Genomic DNA, 22,170 nt, shown 5'->3' with positions numbered 1-22,170 from the left:
GCCGGTATCTGATACACATGGGTCCCTACACTAAGTCCACACCGTGCCAGTCAGTGGCCACCAACCCCGCAGGCGTGCACAGCCAGGGAACGGGGGCCATGGGACAGCCCGGCGACCCCCATGCCACAGGACCAGACCCAAAAACACCACACCAGAACCCGGCCAGCACCGCCGGCGGAGAAGGTCGCCCCCAAGCAGCACAAGTCTGGATAAGGAATTACACTCACCATAGCTGCAGCAAACAGAATGGGAAAAAACAGGAGGGATTGAAACCATGTGCACTCAGGTGTCTCCTGCTAATTGCAGTCATGTGGGTCTCACCAGGAGGAGTGCAAAACACGGAGAAAAGAGAGAAACAAAATGCGGTTCAGGGAAGAAACAGAGTGCTGCACCTCACACCTATGGCTGATACTAGTGCCGCTAGGCTAAATAAAAAACATATCAGAATTTTGTGTATGAATTAATCAAGCCATACTGCCCCATGTACCTCGTGCCGGTATCTGATACACATGGGTCCCTACACTAAGTCCACACCGTGCCAGTCAGTGGCCACCAACCCCGCCGGCGTGCACAGCCAGGGAACGGGGGCCATGGGACGGCCCTGCGACCCCCATGCCACAGGACCAGACCCAAAAACACCACACCAGAACCCGGCCAGCACCGGGGTTCTGGTGTGGTGGGGCTTGGTGGGGCTTTTTGGGTCTGGTCCTGTGACATTGGGGTTGCAGGGCCGTTCCATGGCCTCCCTTCCCTGCATGTGCACGCTTTGCGGGGTTGGCGGTCGCTGACCGACACGGTGTGGAGTTAGCGTAGGGACCAGAGGACCTGCGCGGTGGTACACGGGGCAATATGGCTTGATCAATTCATATACAGACACTCTGGTGTTGATTTTTAATATAGGCCTAGCGGCATTAGTATCAGCCATAGATGGGATGTGCAGCCGTTCCACTCTCTCCAGTTCGTGTTTCACAGTTCTCCCTCTCTGAACAGCTAGCACTCCTTTATAAGACCCACATGACCAAAATTAGCAGGATATGCCTGTGCTCACATGTCTGGACCTTATGTCTTCCCCATTCTGTGAGAGCAGCAATGGTAAGTGTAATACCATATCCATACTTGTGTCGTTTGGGGGCAGCCTTCCCCGCCGGTGGTGCTGGCTGGGTTTTGGTGGGGCTTTTTGGGTCTGGTCCTGTGACATTGGGGTTGCAGGGCCGTTCCATGGCCTCCCTTCCCTGCATGTGCACGCTTTGCGGGGTTGGCGGTCGCTGACCGACACGGTGTGGAGTTAGCGTAGGGACCCGTGTGGACCAGAGGACCTGCGCGGTGGTACACGGGGCAATATGGCTTGATCAATTCATATACAGACACTCTGGTGTTGATTTTTAATATAGGCCTAGCGGCATTAGTATCAGCCATAGATGGGATGTGCAGCCGTTCCACAGAATACCCTTTAAATATCCACATTAGAAATCAGAAATTTTCCTCAGATTTCTAATATAGACGGTATTTCTTGTAGACAGTATGTATCCCCCATGTTTGTTTGTTTGTAATGTAATTCATCAAAGACTTCCTGCTGTGTCTGATGAACATGAAGCTGAAGTCATTTGTCCTTTAAGGCGTCCTGTGAGGCTGAAGACTAGAATCCAAGTCTGTCCGGTGTGGCTTTGATATGGCAGTAATTATAGTCACAGGCTGAGCCGTACACATGTTACAACCAGATAGCAATATCATTGACTGGAATGCCCCAACGCTGAAGGACAATAAGCAGATGATAAATCTGACTGAAACTAAGTTTGTCCTGGGTAAATTTACTGATGTTTTACTATTACTGCTAAACACTAGAAAGGCATGTTACCATGTGATGCATGCCAGCTTATTACATGGTATGATATGCGTCTACTTGATAAGTTATTAAGTTAAAGAGGCACTGTTGCGCTTTTTCTTTTTAAAGAAATCAACAGGGATCACATGCAGGTTTGCAATATACTTTCTCTTTATTTTTTTACATTTTCTATGTTTAAATCAACATTGTACATATGGCCAGTAGCTGTCTCCTTTCACTTCACAGCACAGTGGGTCCGATCTGTGCTGTACTGTGCATGTGTGGCATGGTGAGAACCTAGGCGTGCCGATGTGAGGAACGGGGCGTGCCTGTGTGACGTCACAGCAATTTTGCATTTTTGAATCACGCCCAAAGGGGCGTGATTACAGCCGGGTAAGGCCCAGAGGGCCGTGACTACCGGATAGTAGCTCACGCCCAGATGACTACCTGGAGGTGATTTGAATACAGCGTGCCAATTTTAAATTTTACATTTTTAGGTGATTGGTTCCCTTTAATTCAGAGTGAAAATCAAGGGCTAATCTTCATTATCTAGAACACAACTTAAGTTTCCCACTGGGTTCCCCTTTAATATCAGACAAGTCGCTGTAGCCATGCTAATGCTGCATTTAGTTTTTGTAAGATTAGTATCCGGATGAGGCAGTAACAGCGCTTATCACTAGTGTTAAGAGGATTTGTGTGGGTTTGGCAATGTTCTCCGAACCCCAGCCATCAACAATTGACTCCTGACAGCTGGAGAAGCTGGATGCAGCCCTAGGGAGTCATGGAAACCATGAACAAAGTATAGGTCTGTATCCTGGCAGGGCTAGGGTGGCATTCAATTTCTCCAGCTGCCAAGAGTCAACTGCCGAGCATTCGGGTTCTGAGATGGTTGCGGAACCCAAACAGTTAAGCAAGTTAACTGAACACTACTAAACACTGCTACCTTGTGAGAGGAACCACTCACAGCTGCTTCACAGGTTATCCTGTAAAAACTGTATTAGGTGAAATCTTCAGCATTTAGCAAACCAGCTAAGTATCAGCGGCAGACTCCAGCGTGCCTCTGGGTGCAAATAAACACTTACCAGCAGCTGGCTGGGCCATCTATTGTTCGCTGCTGATAGACACAATACACAGAACATTTTCTCAGTTTGGATCCCTTAGTACTCTGCAATAGAGAAACATATTTTTAATTAGCGTTCAAGCAGATTGGCATATTGGTGATGATTTGCTTTATAATATGCTTCCAAACAGAAACAGCTTGATTTGCCATAATGCCAGGTAACCTTAAACGGCCATATGTTTGCCTTGTCTGCTGCCGTTAGTTTAGGGAAGAAAAAGTAAATGTGCAGGTGTGGTTTTAAGGCGAGCCCCTTCAAGAGTACAAAAAAATCAAGGATGTTTTTCATATTTGGCAATGTTTTTAAAGCAAATGATGGACGTATTTTTTACCGAGCTTTAAAGGAAAACTAACACTAACCCTCCAGAGACGGCTAATGTAAACAAGTCCCTATCTGTACTTTGTAATGCTGGGAGGGTTAATCAGAGTAAGTTCATCAGCAACTTGATCTCAGAATAAGGCTCCCCCAGCATTACAGAGAAGCTACAGAGTTGCAGATACAGCCTGCCAGGGACTTGTTTACTTCAGCCATCTGGGAAGGTAGGGTAAAGAAAGGGGGAGACAGAGGGAAAAGCTCTCACACAGATTTTTGTGTCTTCAGCAGAAAGCAGCAGCTGAGAACTGGAGGAAGGAGACTGAATAGATAACAAGTATGGAAGGAATTGTTAGTTTCACCATGACCAGCAACAAAGTTATTGAAAGTTATGTTTGAGTGGAACACCCCTTTAATATTTGAAAGAAACCCCAACAGCATTGCAGCAAAGCAGTATCTCAATGCTCTAATATAAATCTTTTTAAAATGGAAGCTTATTATGGCCATGTGAGTGAGTTGCAAAAGAAGAACTTCTCCAAATCCAGGTTTTGCCTGAAAAAAAAGCATCATAATTGTGTAGACCTTGTTTCTATAGAAGATACAAGTAAAAGGCCTCACATACGGCTTCCATGTGCTTGTTTCATTATTGCAGATCCCATACTTGGAACATAATGTGCTAAGTGCCACAACAGCAAAACTCCTGTGAAACACCACTTGTGAACATGACCTAATGTGATGCTGTTAGGATTGTGACAGAATTAGCATAGAGAAATGCTGAGCCCACTCAGCCTGGGCTATACATTGTAATTCCCATCTGTCTTACATTCACTTTGAAATATTTCTTCCTAGAACTTTCTGTTAACAAAGATGACGCGACATGCTGGTCTTTGTGTTCAGAAATTATTAAGTATATGAAATGTGTGAAGTTATTCTGTGATCAGTCATTTAGTGCTATGTAATTTTCCAGAAATAACACCTGTTTACAGAATAGTTATTAAGTGCCTGATCATTGGGGGTCCCACCACTGATGACAAGAACGGGGGTCCTGTGCCTCTACCAGCAACAGTTGAGAAGATTTGCTGCTGCCTGACTGAGCAGTGCACTAGCATTATTGCATAGACTCTAAATAGGAATTGAAAAGAGGAATCACCATTTTAAGTGAGTTGACATTATATTGTCATACATCCAGAATTTATCAGCAGTTTTTATTACCTCTGCACAGCAATTGTCAGTTCTTACAGAACTGAACTCAAGATTGGGTAGGGATTAGTGGCTGTGACTGATGAAGAAGGTAGTTAACCCTTGAAATGCGTCAAATCTTAAATAAAAGAACAAGTATGGTTTATAAACGAGTGCCGGATGTCGTCTTCTTTATTGGAGCAGTAACACTGGGGCAGTGTTTAAGGTATTAGCACCATTCTTCATGCAAACCTTTGTTGCTTTCATTTATATTTTATAAGAGCTTTAAAGGGAATGTGTCACCTACATTTTCTTTTACCGATTGTAGTTAGATACTAAAACTTGTTGTTTTATTCTAATCTGTTTCTATAGAAACATAGAAGATTGTCGGCAGAAAAAGTATTTCCCTATTTCCCTTCTTATTATCTTAGGATAGATTTATGTTTATCCCAGGCAGGTTTACATTCTGTTGTCGTAGATTTACCAACCACATCTGCTGGAAGTTTGTTCCAAGTATCTACTACACTTTCAGTAAAGTAATATTTTCTCACGTTGCTTCTCATCTTTCCTCCAGATAACCTCTCACTGTGTCCTCTTGTTCTTGAGCTCAGTTTTTTACGAAAAACACTTCCCTCCTGAACCTTATTTAGTCCTTTAACATATTTAAAGGTTTCAGTCATGTCCCCCCTTTCCCTTCTTTCCTCCAGACTATAGAGATTAAAAAATGGTTTATGCCTCACACCCTCCACAATTTTTTTAGCCCGTCTTTGGACCCGTTCTATTTTACCAATATCCTTTTGTAGGTGAGGTCTCCAGAACTGGACACAATATTCCAGATGTGGTCTCACCAGAGCTCTATACAGCGGGATCACAATCTCCCTCTTCCTACTGGTTATACCTCTAGCTATACAGCCCAGCATACAATTTGCTTTCCCCACCGCCTGGTTGCACTGGTGACTCATTTTAAGGCTGTCAGAAATCACTACCTCTAAATCCTTCTCTTCTGAAGTCTTTTCCAGCACAGTACTGCCGATGTGATACTCGGATAGAGGATTCCTTCTTCCCAAGTGCATTATTTTACATTTGGAAACATTGAACTTCAATTTCCACTGTTTGGACCACTTATCTAGCAAAGCTAAATCATTTTCCATATTACGGACACCTCCAGGAATATCAACCCTGTTGCACACTTTTGTGTCGTCAGCAAACAGACAAACTTTACCTACGAACCCTTCTCCTATGTTACTTACAAATATATTAAGCCCTAAGGTGGTTGCTTTATGAAGGTTTCTCCTGTGTATTTGCGTTGTGTGATTCACTGATCTTCATTACTTTTTCCAGTCCATAAAATAAAAATTCTTATCTACACCTGCACTGTTGATTTATGTAAAAAAAAAAACTGAATTGATGGTTAAGTGTACCTGACCAACAGGAAACTAGGTGAAAGTGTTCCTAACCCTGTTCAAAGTACCGCTGCTTAGTGCACATGGTCGGAGCGTTTGAGCTGTCAACGTATATTTCATTATTTAAAATCTAATTAAAGCAGTTGTTGAATATTCCGCTCCCTTGACACTCACGCATTGATAGACGCTAATAATTCAAGTTAATCACCAGTGTTCGCTGGAAATTAATAGAATGCTAAAATCCCTCTCTCTTTTGGCGAGCCTATTCTTAGATGTGCAGCGTAGAACGCCCTCTCTCTTTGTAATTACGACATTTTCCTATAATAGAGAAATTGAACAAATGAGAAGCAAGTGCTGATAACCTACCTTGCCAAGGGTTATAACAAATATCATTTGTAATAAATGTGTATGATTTAACATTGTTATATAATGAGGTTCTGTGACCCCTATTTGCTGGTACACTACATGAACAAAAGTATGTGTTCACCTGACCATCAAACCTCTATGAGCTTAAAGGGGTTTTCTTGGCACTTAAAGGGGAAGTATCAGCAGGTTAGACAAATCTAACCTACTGATAGCTCCCTATTGTACATGTGTCTCTTACCTTTATCCTTGGCGCCGTTCCCGTACAGTTTTAATGTAATCCTTGGTACTGGAGCACTGCCTGCCCCTGAATCCCAATCCAGCCTACCCCTAGTCAGCCCACTCAACTGTTATTCTTTAGAAAAGGCTGACCAGTGGGGGCAGGGCAGTGCTCCAAATGGCTTTACCGGACCATGGATTAGATTAAAACTGTGCAGGAATGGTGCCAAGGATGAAGGTAAGAGACTCACCTTCATCCTCAGCGGCACGTGTGCAGTAGGGAGCTATCAGCAGATTAGATTCGTCCTTTAGGATTGATGGCTTAGCCACATAGGTGAGTTGCTAAAACCACCACTCCAGCTGTCCGGCAAAGCCACATCACTGTCTCATACACAATGACCAAAAGCCGATGGCTCAGTTCATTGGGTAGCCAATTGATGGAAAGTATTGACACACTGCCAATGAGAGATTTCAAACCAATCAGCTACATAGTGATCAGAGCAATCTGTAGAGTTGTTGAAGGCCAGTGAGCTGAAACGCATTCTTGTAACCCACCTGTGAGTTACTACACTGAATAAATAAGTTTCATTAAAGGAGAATTCCAGTGAAATTTTTTATTAAAGTATTGTATTGCCCCCCAAAAGTTATACAAATCACCAATATACACTTATTACGGGAAAGGCTTATAAAGTGCTTTTTTCCCTCCACTTACTACTCCATCAAGGCTTCATTTCCTGGATAAAATGGTGATGTCACGACCCGACTCCCACAGTTGTGTGGGCTGTGGCTGCTGGAGAGGATGATCAGTGTCCCTCCAGTGCCCTGTGTCCCTCAGTGTCCCCCTGCCATCATCCTCTCCAGCAGCCACAGCCTGTACAGCTCTGGGAGTCGGTCGGTGACATCACCATGTTATCTAGGAAGTGAAGCCTTGATGCAGTAGTAAGTGCAGGGAAAAAAGCACTTTATAAGCATTTCCCGTAATAAGTGTATATTGGTGATTTGTGTAACTTTTGGGGGTCAATACAATACTTTAATAAAAAGTTTGGCTGGACTTCTCCTTTAAGTTTAAATAAGTTTCGATTTTAGTGAGTACCAGGATTCTTTACTACATTTGCCTGGATTTTTCTACCACAAGCACCACTGACCCACAGAGTGCCGTCTTTCTACTATCACACTAAATGGCAAGGCTGACATGTAAACGACAAAATGGTTAATTTTTTGTGTCTTCTCAATATATATATATATATATATATATATATATATATGTATATATATATATATATATATATATATATATATATATATATATATATAAATTTTAGAATGTAAACTTTTTAAATGATGCACTCCCTTTAATGTTAAATAATTACATCCCACCTTTATTGCTTTAGTTGCTGGGAGACTATTCTATGCAAGTGGAGTTTTAGCAGTAGGAACTGTTCCTATAACACATCGGGATACATCAAGTTACCAGTGTGTATTGAGATTAGACATGTGCATCATGTGATGAGCTGATTTGTATTCCTGGGCTGACTTATTTTGTCAAGTATTTCACGTTACTCCCTCCAGCCTTTCCAGCCTGTTTACCATCTTCTTCCTTCATGTTTATTAGACCAAGTTTATTTAATATTAAGCCTTTTGCTACCGAAGGATCTATTGGATTGCCTAGATACTGTACAGGAATTATATTGATACATCCATGTATGACACACAGTACTGTAGATAAGGACAGCCTTAAATGCACTTTATATTTATTTTAACATTTACGTTCTGTAATATCTTTTTACCACTGTGAAACAAGCAAATACTTCCGAACAGCCACCTTAATTCCAATGGGGCTAATGTTCAGGTCTCTCGGCCACAAAATCAGTCTGTAATTATATGTAAGCCGTGTTGGGAGACAGATTTCCCTTCCATATCACACTACAAGGCTATGTTCCCACTAAGTCTTCTTTTTTAGGTGAAAACAAGGCCGTTGTTTGTATTGATCATGATTATTAGTTACTGCTGCCAATATAAAATAACGGCCATTATTTTACCTAAGAAGACATGGTGGGAACATAGCCTTAAGAAGACTATATTGAGTGACTGTAGGTGTATTGCTTTTTCTGCCTTTGGAATATATTTATATATGTAAGTAAAGGTAGTAAAGTTTTGCTGTCACTTAAAAAAAATTTTTTTGGACCTCTCAAACAGACAAGTCAATAGTTGTGCTTGGCCTGAGGGTTCAGACCTGATTTCTAAATAGAGCCATAAGATGTATGTGATTGAGTGCTCCCCTCTTTTTCTCTTTGCATAAGACAACTCCATATACTTACATTGGAGCACATCTTCCACAATGAGATGGGGAGTGCAACGACCCTGGAAGTGAAGGGTCTACTCTCCATCCCAACATATAGGAAATGCCTGTTCAGCTAGTCAGTGACTAAGGTGGTTAACTACTGTCACGAGTGTTTGGCTAAGTAGTCATTTTCTATATGTCAGGATGGAGAACGGGAATCACTGACAGCAGGAACTTGCAGGAACAGCGCAGGCGAAGTATTAAAGGCAGATGAGTACATGCATGTTTTTTTTTCTTTTTCCTGCCACCCGAGATCTTCTAAGAATAAATTTCCGATCCGGTATACAGGTTCTGGTACACACAGGTACATTGGAGTATTGTAGTTAAGCAACCATTACTATCAGTGAGCTATACAGTCCTTGTGCATTAATATATGCATTGGGCCTAATACATGAATTTCAGTAAAAAGACCTTTTGTTAAAAACATTCTCAGGCTGGGTTCACACTACATATATTTTAGTCAGTATTGTGGTCCTCATATTGCAAACAAAACCAGGAGTGGATTGAAAACACAGAAAGGCTCTGTTCACACAATGTTGAAATTGAGTGGATGGCCGCCATATAACAGTAAATAACGGCCATTATTTCAATATAACAGCCGTTGTTTTAAAATAACAGCAAATATTTACCATTAAATGGCGGCCATTCACTCAATTTCAACATTGTGTGGACAGAGCCTTTCTGTGTTTTCAATCCACTCCTGGTTTTGGTTGCAATATGAGGACCACAATACTAACTGAAATATACGTAGTGTGAACCCAGCCTAAGGGTGCGTTCACACGTACAGGATCTGCAGCAGATCCGCATATTTGATGGCCCAGAATTGATTTGTTTTGAATCTGCAGCTTCATATCTGCGCCATCAAATCTGCTGCAGATCCTGTACGTGTGAACGCACCCTAAAAGCTGGGTTCACACACTGTATACTTCAGGCAGTATTTGGTCCTCAAGTCAGGTCCTCATAGCAACCAAAACCAGGAGTGGATTGAAAACACAGAAAGGCTCTGTTCACACAATGTTGAAATTGAGTGGATGGCCGTCATATAACGGTAAATAACTGCCATTATTTCAATATAACAGCCGTTGTTTTAAAATAACAGCAAAAATTTGCCATTAAATGACGGCCATCCACTCAATTACAACATTATGTGAACGTTCCTTTCTGTGTTTTCAATCCACTCCTGGTTTTGGTTGCTATACAGCCTCACAAATACAGCCTCAAATATACATAGTGTGAACCCAGCCTAATTATAATACTACAATATCAATCAATATACCCAAGATCATGGTTTAGTATAGTTGCCTCTATTATTGCATTGAAGTGTATTTAATGTGGCACCGTCATTATGATACTAAAGGTGATCCTATCTCTTTGCTGGAAGATTTACTTGCATAGCTGGCAATGGGATTCTGGGTAACAGATACTCAGACAAGGGTCGTTGTAACCAATACTGCAGCAGTGTTGCCTGTGATGTATGGAAAATGTTCTATGTATTCCTGTAAGTATTCATATAGCCAAAGATGGCCGATATAGATATAGATATAGAATATAATATGTTTATAAACCTACGCCCTTTGGTTTGATGTTTGCTGCAATCAGAAGATGCTCGGAGTTTTCTATGTACAATACCGTGAACTTTGCAGTGTTTATCTATTATGGCAATGAAGTGGAACGTGCTGACATTTAAGGAGCCGGATCTCGACTTATTAATTTTGCAGGCATCTTTGTAGGCTGGAACACAGCAGGGTTCTGTAAACTGTGTGATTTCGGATTTTCTCACCTGCTGTAGGGAATATTGATTTGCTTGTACAGATTACGTACATGACAGGGTTCTAAGGCTTCATTCACATCTCGTTTTTCATCTCCTTTTAGCATATACAATATTAAAAACACCCGATGTATATGTTATACAGAGGATAGAATGGTTGAGTGGTGGATGCCACCCTTGGAGTATGGCATTGCAGGGCAGTGTGTAACAGCATTCATCTTATGGGTATGTACACACATTCAGGTTTTTAATTGTAATTATTGAATACAAAGCCAGAACATACAAACTTTTTTAAATCCATTCCTGGCATTGTATTCGATGGGCCACATTTACTATGTGAGTTTTCCTTTTCATTATTTTTAGCCCAACTAGCTTGTTTATTTTGCCTCATTTACTATTTTTGCGCTGGACCTTTAATAAATTGACACTTTGACGTAAATAAACCTGGGATTTCATTTACACCTTTTTCCCTTGGTAGTGTAATGTTGAGTTTTCCAAATAAGTAAATGTAGGCCGGTGGGTAAAAAAAAAACAAAAAAACAAGAAACAAAGCAAGTAATGGCCCTATTCCACGGGTCGTTTTAGAGGAGCAAACGAGCGCTATTAGCGCTCGTTTGCTCCTCGTTCCCCGCTCGCTGCCGCCGCTATTCAACGCGGCTGCAGCGAGCGGGTGAGTGCGGGAGGGGCGGCGGGGAGCTGCGGGGGGGCTGCCCGGGGGATCGCTGATCGTCCGGGCAGCCCATAGGATATAGCAGCATCTGCTGCCGACGCTCCTATTCAACGGAGCGACGGCAGCAGATCACTGCTATATCAGTCGCTTGTTTTTCAACATGTTGAAAAAAAAAGCGACTGCAACGATCAGCCGACATGAACGATGTCGGCTGATCGTTGCACTCTATTCCACGGAACGATTATCGTCCGTAGCGGTCGATATCGTCCGAAAACGAACGATAATCGTTCCGTGGAATAGGGCCTTTAGTTGAGAACAAAGGGAAATTAAGGCCGTATTACACAGGCGAGTGGGGAAGCGAGCTGTCAAAGTTTGTCAAAAGATCCTTTAGTACCTCTGGCCCAGTATTTGATATTAGGAATGGAGAAACTATGGAGGCAGAGCAAGTGAGGAGATTTCTACAGACTGTGGAAGGGCGGCATTTGTCAACAAATTAAAAAAAACAGAGCACCAAACAGTGGTGTATATGTAGATGTACAATACATATATACCTCTGTACACAAGTTTAGCTGATGATATATTTTATTTCGGAGGTAGTTTGGTCAATCGTCCTTATCAATTACACAAAACGAAAAGTTTATATTCACATTTTGAACACACACAAACATGCAATAATCATGATGTGAATATTATAGATGAACACAAAGACCGGTGGGACACAATTATATTTAATTGCCTCTTTGTATTAGTCTTTGCTTTCCATCATTTTGTAAGATTTTGTAAGTAGAACATGATAAATTAGAAAGTATTGTAGTAAGTTTCTTTTATTAATATCCACAATCAAATATTTGTCCTGTCCACAAAATGATAGTCCCATTAGGACCCATACATCTACTCGGAGGGATTTAGTGCCTTACTGACATTAACTACATGATAGTTAGTGTATAAAAAATCAGGTCATGTTGTGACCATGGTGTGCATAGCCACAACAAGTGGCTGTTTCCTGTATGTGCCATTCTCTCACAATCCATAGGTTCAGGTTATTTTAGACCTGCAACCTACAAGACACTTGGGACCATGGCTTAAAGGGGTATTCTGGTATCAGAAAATTATATTTAAATAAAACTATCACCCCAAGATATTTAAGTTACTAATATAGTGTCATCCCTAATATTACTGGCTTCAGCGTGCTTTTACATAATTCCTCCTGACAGGAAGTTGAAAATAGAAGAATTACAAAATGTGTATTGTCCCCAGTTCCTTTCTTTCTCCATAGATTATACATCTTCCTCAAACGATGGCTGAATCTTATCTGTGAGGTGTAGACACACACCTGAGTGATGTCACCATCTCTAACCACCCCCTCCAGCCTACATCACCATCTCCCTGTCATACACACATATATAGGGAGGCATTTAAGGAGAGGGAGGTCTGAATACAGCATGCTGCCTTGTACTGAATGATGCAGCACTGATGAGGTTGTTCTGAAACAGCTCTAGGTGGGGAACTGGCAGGAGTGCTGGGGGAGGGGAGTAGGCAGGGTGGAAGGACTGTGATGGAGAGCTGGGGAAAGCAATGCATTCTAGGAATTGTAGTACTCAGCAACTGCTCGACCGGTAAGTACAGACGAATAGATTTTTGGTGGTTTCAGCAATGCTATATACTTCTTATTTTTTTATCTAAACTAGCCTGCGCTCTATTAGTTTTTATACAGGTATATATCAAATGTGCAGCATCTAAGCTTGTGGACGGTGCAGAGAACATAGAGTAAGGGGGGTTACAGTATCACTTATCATATATTTCTGCAGATGGAGTGCTTAAAAGAACAATGCCCTTTATGAGAATAATTTGAAGGGATTCTTATGTGCGATTGTTTTATCGATTAATAGCCACAGTAACACTACAGACATACAGTAAATGAGTGAGAGATAAAGTAGTTGTCGGTGGTTAATGATTCCCATGTAATATGTAAGGTTGCCTAGTTAGGTAAAGATGTTATTCTCAGTGTCTCTGTGGAGAAGATCTTTTTCAAGTGTCCAATGTTTGCGGCAAGCGGATGTCAGATTGCTGACCTCACTGCATATCTGCGTTGTTAGTAATAGGGGAACTGGAAGCTATTTCCAGCCAAGATCAGCTGAGATGTCACACTTGGAAATTCCAGCAAAAGAAAATGTGAAAGTATCTTACCTGAAGTGTTAGCATTGCCTACAGAGAGTTCACAGCTTTAGTATAAAGACCTCTATAAATAACCTGGGTAACTGCAGAATGCATCTTGTTTAATAGGTAATTCTTACATTAGAAAATATGTGTAAAACACTGTGACCTTTCAGATGTAGTCACTTTCAAACACATAGTGGAGTCTCTACCGAACTTGAATCCTGCTTCGAATTTTCCTTTAAAAGAGTAAAAACACAGCCAAGTAATTATCACAGGACAACAAATTTACAATATCATCTTGGAGTATTTTGAGTTAACAGATTAACTCTCTCAACTATTAGGTAAAAAAATCTCTGAAGTGGCTACAAGAAGCACCTCTGTGCCACAAGGACCATTTCAGTGGACAAGATGTAATGCTTAATTTCCCCTGTGGGGGTGCTGTGGGGAATTGCTCAGTGATCAAACAATTTTTAAGGGACCCTTCTAACAAAAATGGTGGTTATCCCCTTTAGTTCTATCATAAATTTTGTTCAAAATGTTTACTTTTTTAACCCCAAAACCATAAGCTAAAACATAGATAGTGAGTTAAAAAATAGGGAAGACCTGCTACAGGGAAGAAGAATTCAATTCTTTGAAGAGAGTTGGATCCGCCATGTGATCAGTTAAGGGGTTACCCAGGATAAGAAGAAACACAGCTTGGCCCCCATTCTAAGGATAGAGAACGTGCTTGTAATGCAAATCACAAAGCAAAATAATTAAAACAGACCATTCTTTCACAACCAAAAACAAGGCAGGTAAGTTTTTGTGTATCAATAAGGAACACTGTATCAGTAAAGAAGGGGTTAACCAGTTAACTCTTCCTCCACACACAACTCCCCAGGAGGTTGCTGGTGCTGGTACCTGCTGGTACTAGTGCCAGCTGCTTGGAGCAGCTATCAGTGAAGGAGTTAATTCAGAGGGAAGCAGCAGTCGTACAGCATCCAGCGCCACCTATAGGCAAGATGGTGGCAACACATGTGCATCAGTGATGGGAGATGTTCAGACGAGGCCGTGGGGAGTAGAAGCACTAGATGCTTGGGGTATGTCTGTGCACGTAGGATCTAGGCTGCCTGAGCACCAGAGTAGGGGGTCGCTGTAGCCTCACTCACACTCAGTCCTCTGGCAGCAGGGAGAGGAGACAAGTTAATACAAGTTTTTGTGTAGGTCTCAGTACAGAATGTACTTCCTGTTGTAGGTCCTTCTTTTACATGAAGCCTTTGAGCCTTTCCATGAAGTGCTATAGAGCAGCTTGGCTTCTTACAAATTGTATTACGTTTGCATTGTTGTTTACATATCACACTTCAGTTAGTAATTAGGTTCACTGGTTTTGTTTCTTTGTTTTTGTTCCTAATTCAAATACATTGAATACAAACACATTGACTGGTAGGAGACTAAAACAACTAAAAGAAGAAAGGAGTCAAAAATAGTTAAAATGTGGGTGGTGATTATATTCAGTACAGAAACCTCTGTAAATGCGTCTGAAGTCGGCCGTGTTTAATAGCTGTGAGAGTAAACACATAATCATAATATAGGAGAAAAATGAATTGCTGCACGCAGTCGTGCTTAAATATTTAATGTCAACTAATCGACAGTAAATGACAGAAATATTACAATGAGAATCAAACCTAGAAAGGGTACAGTCATATGTCCAAGGTGTGCGGCTTTCTATTAACCTGTTTTGTAAGAGAGGTCCTACAGTATATCTTATTCCCCCATATCCCTGAAACATAGGAACCACAGGCTCTTAAAGTGACCCTGTACCCACAATCTTCCCCCCCCCCCCCCCCCCAAAACCACTTGTACCTTCGGATAGCTGCTTTTAATCCAAGATCTGTCCTAGGGTCTGTTCGGCAGGTGATGCAGTTATTGTTCTAAAAAAACAACTTTTAAACTTGCAGCCCTGTGTCAAATTGGCGTGGCCCAGAGTGTGTGTGCATTAGGCTGGCACAACCTCTCTGTCCCTCCTCCCCGCCCTCTTCATCATTAGGAATGCTCTAGGCAGGTATTCTCCTATTCATCAGCTGTGTCAGCACGGCACATGGGCTGGATTGTTAAGGCAGCTGTACAGTGTTCACTGCAGAGGAATAGGAAAAATCCTGCCAGTGTCATTCCTAATGATAAAGAGGGTGGGGAGGAGGGACGGAGGGGTGGTGCAAATTTAGGGCACAGATACTCTAGGCCAGTGATTTTCAACCAGTGTGCCGCGACACATAGTCGGGTGTGCCGCGGGAAAAGTTCCCCAAACTATGGTGCCCCTGTGAAACAGGAGAAAACAATGGGGGAGAGAAACCTGGGGATGGGGGAGAAACAGGGGAGAGAAGCAGGGGGGAGAGAAGTTTGGTGGAGAGAAGCAGGGGGGAGAGAAGTATGGTGGAGAAAAGCACAGGAGAGAAGCATGGGGGAGAGAAGCACAGGAGAGAAGCAGGGGGAGAAGTATGGTGGAGAGAAGCACAGGAGAGAAGCAGGGGGGAGAGAAGCACAGGAGAGAAGCAGGGGGGAGAGAAGCACAGGAGAGAAGCAGGGGGAGAAGTATGGTGGAGAGAAGCACAGGAGAGAAGAAGGGGGGAGAAGTATGGTGGAGAGAAGCACAGGAGAGAAGCAGGGGGGAGAGAAGCAGGGGGGAGAAGTATGGTGAAGAGAAGCACAGGAGAGAAGTAGGGGGGAGAAGTATGGTGGAGAGAAGCACAGGGGGAAGAAGAAAACAGGCCCAGGTTTCACACTGAGTGAGTATGAATACATTTAGAATCTATATTATTAACTATATGTATAATATGTACTGTTTTAATGTCATTTTGTGTCATTTTGGTTGGTGGTGTGCCCCGGGATTTTTTAAGTATAAAAAGTGTGCCGCGGCTCAAAAAAGGTTGAAAATCACTGGCACAGGGCTGCAAGTTTAAAAGTTGTCTTTTAGGTTAATAACTGCATCACCTGCCGAACAGACCCCAGGACAGATCGTGAAATTTAAAGCAGGTATCTGAAGGTACAAGCGGTTTGGGTGGGCAGATTGTGGGTGCAGAGTCACTTTAAGCTGAATTCTGCTCCTGAACTGATGCAGAAGCTAAGATGTAGGTGCCTTCATAGTCTTCATAGTCAAGAATGACCCTCTGCAGAGGAATCATTTAAAGTGGCCAACGTGTTTTCTACAATCTTTGTCCTAGTGATTGATGGGGGCCCAAGATATTGGACTAAATCAGTGAGTTATACCATGTTGTATTTGCTGTAATTGGAAAAGCTTTTTTGGTCCTGAAAGGCCCCCTTTCTCCATTATGCAACTTATGTGTGTTGTTGTGTGTTGTTCAATCACCACAATGGTGTTCCCATACCCACCATGTAAATAGAGTGGCACTATACATGCTTAAAGAGAACCAATCACGGAAGAAATTTAAAAAAATTTTATTTCCTAATTCAATGTAATTATTTATTTAATTAACATTTGTAAATACTTTTATTTATTTTTTTCGCCGCGTTTTTGTTTTATTCACTTTCCAATTCACTGTCTCGCGCTGGCTCTTTTCAAAAGAGCCGGCTCGAGACAGGAAGCTCCCGTCATCCACAGCGGCAGCAAGGCCGTCCGCCGCCATCTTGATTACGTCATTAGCATTCCAGTGGTGGAACGCAAGTAACGTAATCAAGATGGCGGCGGCCGGGCCGAAGAAGAGGAACAGGTATAGTATAAGATACAGACTGCAACAGCAGTCTGTATCTTCATTTTGTCTATTTATGAAGATACAGACTGCCTTTGCAGTCTGTATCTTATACTTTACCTGATCCTCTTGTCCGTTGCAGTCCGATGCCGGGCGCCGCCATCTTGATTACGTCGCTTGCGCTCCAGCGGTGGAACGCAAGCGACGTAATCAAGATGGCGGGGCCGGCCTTGCTGCAGCAAACAAGAGGAACAGGTAAAGTATAAGATACAGACTGCAAAGGCAGCCTGTATCTTCATAAATAGACTGCCTTTACAGTCTGTAGCTTATACTTTACCTGATCCTCTTGTTCGGTGCTGGAAGGCCGGGCGACGCCATCTTGAATACGTCACTGGCGTTCCAGCGGTGAAACGCAAAGTGACGTCATCAAGATGGCGGCGCCCGGCCTTCGTTCAGCAATCAAGAGAATTGGGTAAAGGGATAAGATACAGACTGCACAGGCAGTCTGTATCTTCATAGATAGACTTAGGGAGAGATTTCCTTTGATAATAGGGACAGTGATTTTTAGGTGATTGGTCCTCTTTAACCACCACTTTATCACACAGGAGACATGGGACCACCATTTTAATTCCTAGTGGACCCTCACTGAGTGTTAAAGAGGTATTCCTATCTTGCTCTCTCCAGTCTATTCCCGGAGTTAAGCATACAGTATAGCTCCCAGTGCTATAGGAATACTTTATTAAAGGATAATTTCGGACAGGGAAATTTTTGCCGAGGAAGGGGAGAATGAAAGAAAAAATTTGCGTTTACCTCCCTAGTTCCAGCACTGATGCTCGTATACCGCAGCTCTGGTCCCTGGCCAATTCCTGGTTAGAGAGAGGACCTGGGACATGATGTTCTAGGCCTGCTTAGTCATGTCTCTGCCACTGACTGGCCTAGAAACTTCACATCCATGAAGCCACCAGGGACAGGGGACTGGAGATGCGGTATACTGGCATCAGCGCCAGAGCCAGGGAGGTAAGTGCCCATTATTTCTTTCATCCTTCCCCTCCTCGGCACTTTGAATTCTCTAATTTAGTGTTAAAATCAGGTGGAAAGGAATTGCAGGATATGGATGAAATTTTTTAAATCTCATTTCCATGCATGGCTTAGTTATGTGTAGAGATGAGCAAATCTACAGTAGAAATAAAGCAAAGTGCTTCCTCCCTATCGGCATTCTGCTCTTCAGGTTGTGGGCTTTGAAATCTGCTCCACTCCCTGCTGCTACTTCTTGGGTGATGAAAAACCGTGAGAAGTTTCCCAGGACTGAATCCATCTTTTCCCAGCACCCGGGGAGGAGCGGCATGGAGCGGAGCAGACTTCAAAACCCGCAGCCGGATGAGCAGAATGCAAATATAGGAACAAAGCGCTTCACTTCCTTCCTACTGTACATTTGCTCATCTCTAGTTATTTCCATGGGTATTTAAAATATGCATAAAAAGATAAAGTCAATTTTACAACATGTATTTGTTGTAAGAAACAGTAAGCCATAGTGAATGGAAATTCACCCATAAAGTCCCTTCATTTACTGCTCACTAATTGCCTTAAATCCAGAGCACAATGTGGATCAATAACCTTTGTGTCCGCTAATAGATTACCAGTCCTTCTAATTACCGCTGTGTAAGTACTGGTCTGTGAAACATCCTCCTCGAATGTTCAGACAACTAGGAGCCCAAATTAGATGATTCTTTATACATCTAAAAATGACCCCTATGCAGAACATGTACTAAAACCATGGCAACCGAAACAATGCAAAAATATCATGAGTTTGTGTCCTTTCCGATGTACATACATTGCTGCTTTGGGTTTTTATCTTAATGTGTCACTGTATTGATACTATTCACTGGACACCGATAGATGGTAATGTATATAGTGCTGAATGATATCATGCACTAGAAGCATTAAGTCAGCAAATGAATAATAAAGTATGTTCAGTCTAGTCTTGTTTAAAAGGAACCAGTCAGGTTCTCTATGCTACATAAACCCTCCCCAGTTTGTTGCGAACAAACCCTCCATATGTTTGTTACGAGGCCGTATTTTCAAAATAATCAACTGTAATCCCCATTCCCCAAGCCCTGTATATAGGAATAGTAGCAGAACTGCACTAAGGAGTAGTCACACTGCCTCCACCCTCCTTACAGTCACACTGCCTCCACCCTCCTTACAGTCACACTGACTCCACCCTCCCTACAGTCACACTGCCTCTGCCCTCCTTACAGTCACACTGCCTCCGCCCTCCTTACAGTCACACTGCGTCCACCCTCCTTACAGTCACACTGCCTCTGCCCTCCTTACAGTCACACTGCCTCTGCCCTCCTTACAGTCACACTGCCTCTGCCCTCCTTAAAGTCACACTATCTCTGCCCTCCTTACAGTCACACTGCCTCCACCATCCTTACAGTCACATGACCTCCACCCTCCTTACAGTCACATGACCTCTGCCCTCCTTACAGTCACATGACCTCTGCCCTCCTTACAGTCACACTATCTCTGCCCTCCTTACAGTCACACTGCCTCCGCCCTCCTTACAGTCACACTAACTCCGCCCTCCTTACAGTCACATTGACTCCGCCCTCCTTACAGTCACACTGCCTCCACCCTCCTTACAGTCACACTGACTCCGCCCTCCTTACAGTCACACTGACTCTGCCCTCCTTACAGTCACACGACCCCCGCCCTCTTCACAGTCACACTGCCTCCGCCCTCCTTACAGTCACACTGCCTCTGCCCTCCTTACAGTCACACTGCCTCCGCCCTCCTTACAGTCACACTAACTCCGCCCTCCATACAGTCACATGACCTCTGCCCTCCTTACAGTCACACGACCCCCGCCCTCTTCACAGTCACACTGCCTCCGCCCTCCTTACAGTCACACTGCCTCCGCCCTCCTTACAGTCACACTGCCTCCGCCCTCCTTACAGTCACACTGCCTCCGCCCTCCTTACAGTCACACTGCCTCCACCCTCCTTACAGTCACACTGCCTCAGCCCTCCTTACAGTCACATTGACTCCGCCCTCCTTACAGTCACACTGCCTCCACCCTCCTTACAGTCACACTGACTCCGCCCTCCTTACAGTCACACTGACTCTGCCCTCCTTACAGTCTCATTGAAAATTGCAGTCATAGGCTATGTTCACATAAAGTTTTTTCCTCTCCGTTTAAAAAGACTTCACTCATTTTGAGTTTGCGATGTCCGTTATTTTGCTGTTTGTCTGCCCGTCAGTGCAATGACTTCTGTTAGTACATTATTTAGGTGGACTTATTGCCCTCTGGGTGTGTCTTAATAGTTAAAACGGTGAAAGGAGGGTGAAAAAAGAAAAACTGTGTGTGAACAACTAAAAGATAACGGGCACTGTTTGCAATAGACGTCCAAAAATAATTGCCATGATCATTATTTTGCTGTCAGCACAGACAACGTCCGTCATTTTACAGTCTGTGGACATCCGTCATTCCATTGACTTCAATGCATTCCATTAAATTCAATTACATTGTGGCAGTAACGGAGGTCTAGGGCTGGGCAATATTGGCCTAAATTAATATCGCGGTTTATCGTAGATGTAGCCGCGGTAATGATAATTGAACGATAATTATGACACGCCCTGTTTGCAAGCCACACCCCTTTTGCAAGCCACACCCATTTGGCCATGTGAAACTGACAATTTAGTTTCAATAATTTTTTTTAAAAAAAGGAACTCACTGAGCAGCAACGCAAGGCAGGGCCATTTACTCTATAGTCATTATTATTTGTCATTATTAGGGGGTCTCAGAAGAGACCTGGACGTGTATAACCAGGTATACAGCCATACCTGTATATACAGCATACCTGTATATACACATCCTGTATTGTGTACCTAGCTGTACATCTGTATGTACACGTCCCGTAAAGTGTACCTAGCTGTATACCTGTATGTACACATTCCGTAGTATGTACATGGCTGTATACACACGTCATGCAGTGTGTGCATAGTATGTACATATGACAGGAAGTGTATTTACAGGTATACAGCCATGTACACACTACAGCTGTAGGAGCAGTGCAGACTAGGAAAGCAGGGTGACAACCCCTGTAGGTGCAGTCCTCTGGATCTGACTGAGGAAAATATTCCCCCTCAGATGTGTCATCTGTTTTTATACCGGAAAGTCCGAGTTTGGTATATCCCACAAGCTGCGCCATATTGTAGCGTATGCACTGCATTAAAATCTATTATGATCAGGTACTGCTATAAGACAGAACTTCCCATATATTATATATATATATATATATATATATATATATATATATATATATATATATATATATACACACACATACACACACACTGAGGCTTTGTTCACATTGATGTCACATTCCATTATCACTTACAGAAATAAAATATGGAACCCAACAGCCCCCCTGTCTGTTATTGGGGTTCACCAGGTGCAGGTGGTGGTCATGCGTGGCTGGATCCTGCACTGTTCTCAACGAAAACTTGGACACAGGTGTGAAAAGAGCAATAAAGTGACAGTACAATAAAGTGACCAGATCACAAGGGGTCCAATCCTATGTAAACAAAGCTCCAGCTCCTGCTAATTGTCAGTGCTATATAGCAAGTAGGCCATGTGATAGCTTCACACTAGGATAGATTCTCCATTTAAATCTCATTTTTTTCCCCCTTTATGCTAAATAAACAGAACATTTGAGACAACAACTATATTGCTTCCCAGTGTACCAGTGCTCCCCCTGTGCCCCCATGTAGTAGACAAGCCCCCTTTGTGCCTCCTTCATAAGTAGGTTTGCCAAATATGTGCCACTCTGTGCCCCCATATAGTATAGGAGATCTTTGTGCTTCCATCTAGGTAGGGTATAGTAGTGGAGGTATAGTGGATAAGGGTTGTAATAGTACAGCTATAGAGGAGGGGTGTAGTAGTAGTACAGCTATAGAGGAGGGGTGTAGTAGTAGTACAGCTATAGAGGAGGGGTGTAGTAGTAGTACAGCTATAGAGGAGGGGTGTAGTAGTAGTACAGCTATAGATGAGGGTGTAGTAGTAGTAGTAGTACAGGTATAGAGGAGGGGTGTAGTAGTAGTACAGCTATAGAGGTGGGGTGTAGTAGTAG

The 22,170-nt window shown here is 42.9% G+C and overlaps 1 protein-coding gene across 3 annotated transcripts in view; it reads left to right on the top strand.

Annotated features, from left to right (window-relative positions):
• The window catches only part of XKR4 (XK related 4), a 239,584-nt gene that overhangs the window by 202,016 nt on the left and 15,398 nt on the right, over positions 1-22,170 (top strand). The window lies entirely within an intron of this gene.

This window comes from Dendropsophus ebraccatus, chromosome 2, assembly GCF_027789765.1.
Source record: "Dendropsophus ebraccatus isolate aDenEbr1 chromosome 2, aDenEbr1.pat, whole genome shotgun sequence".
In the NCBI taxonomy this organism is placed as follows: domain Eukaryota; kingdom Metazoa; phylum Chordata; class Amphibia; order Anura; family Hylidae; genus Dendropsophus; species Dendropsophus ebraccatus.
The sequence above is the reverse complement of the archived record's forward strand: the minus strand, read 5'-3'. Positions and strand labels throughout refer to the sequence as shown.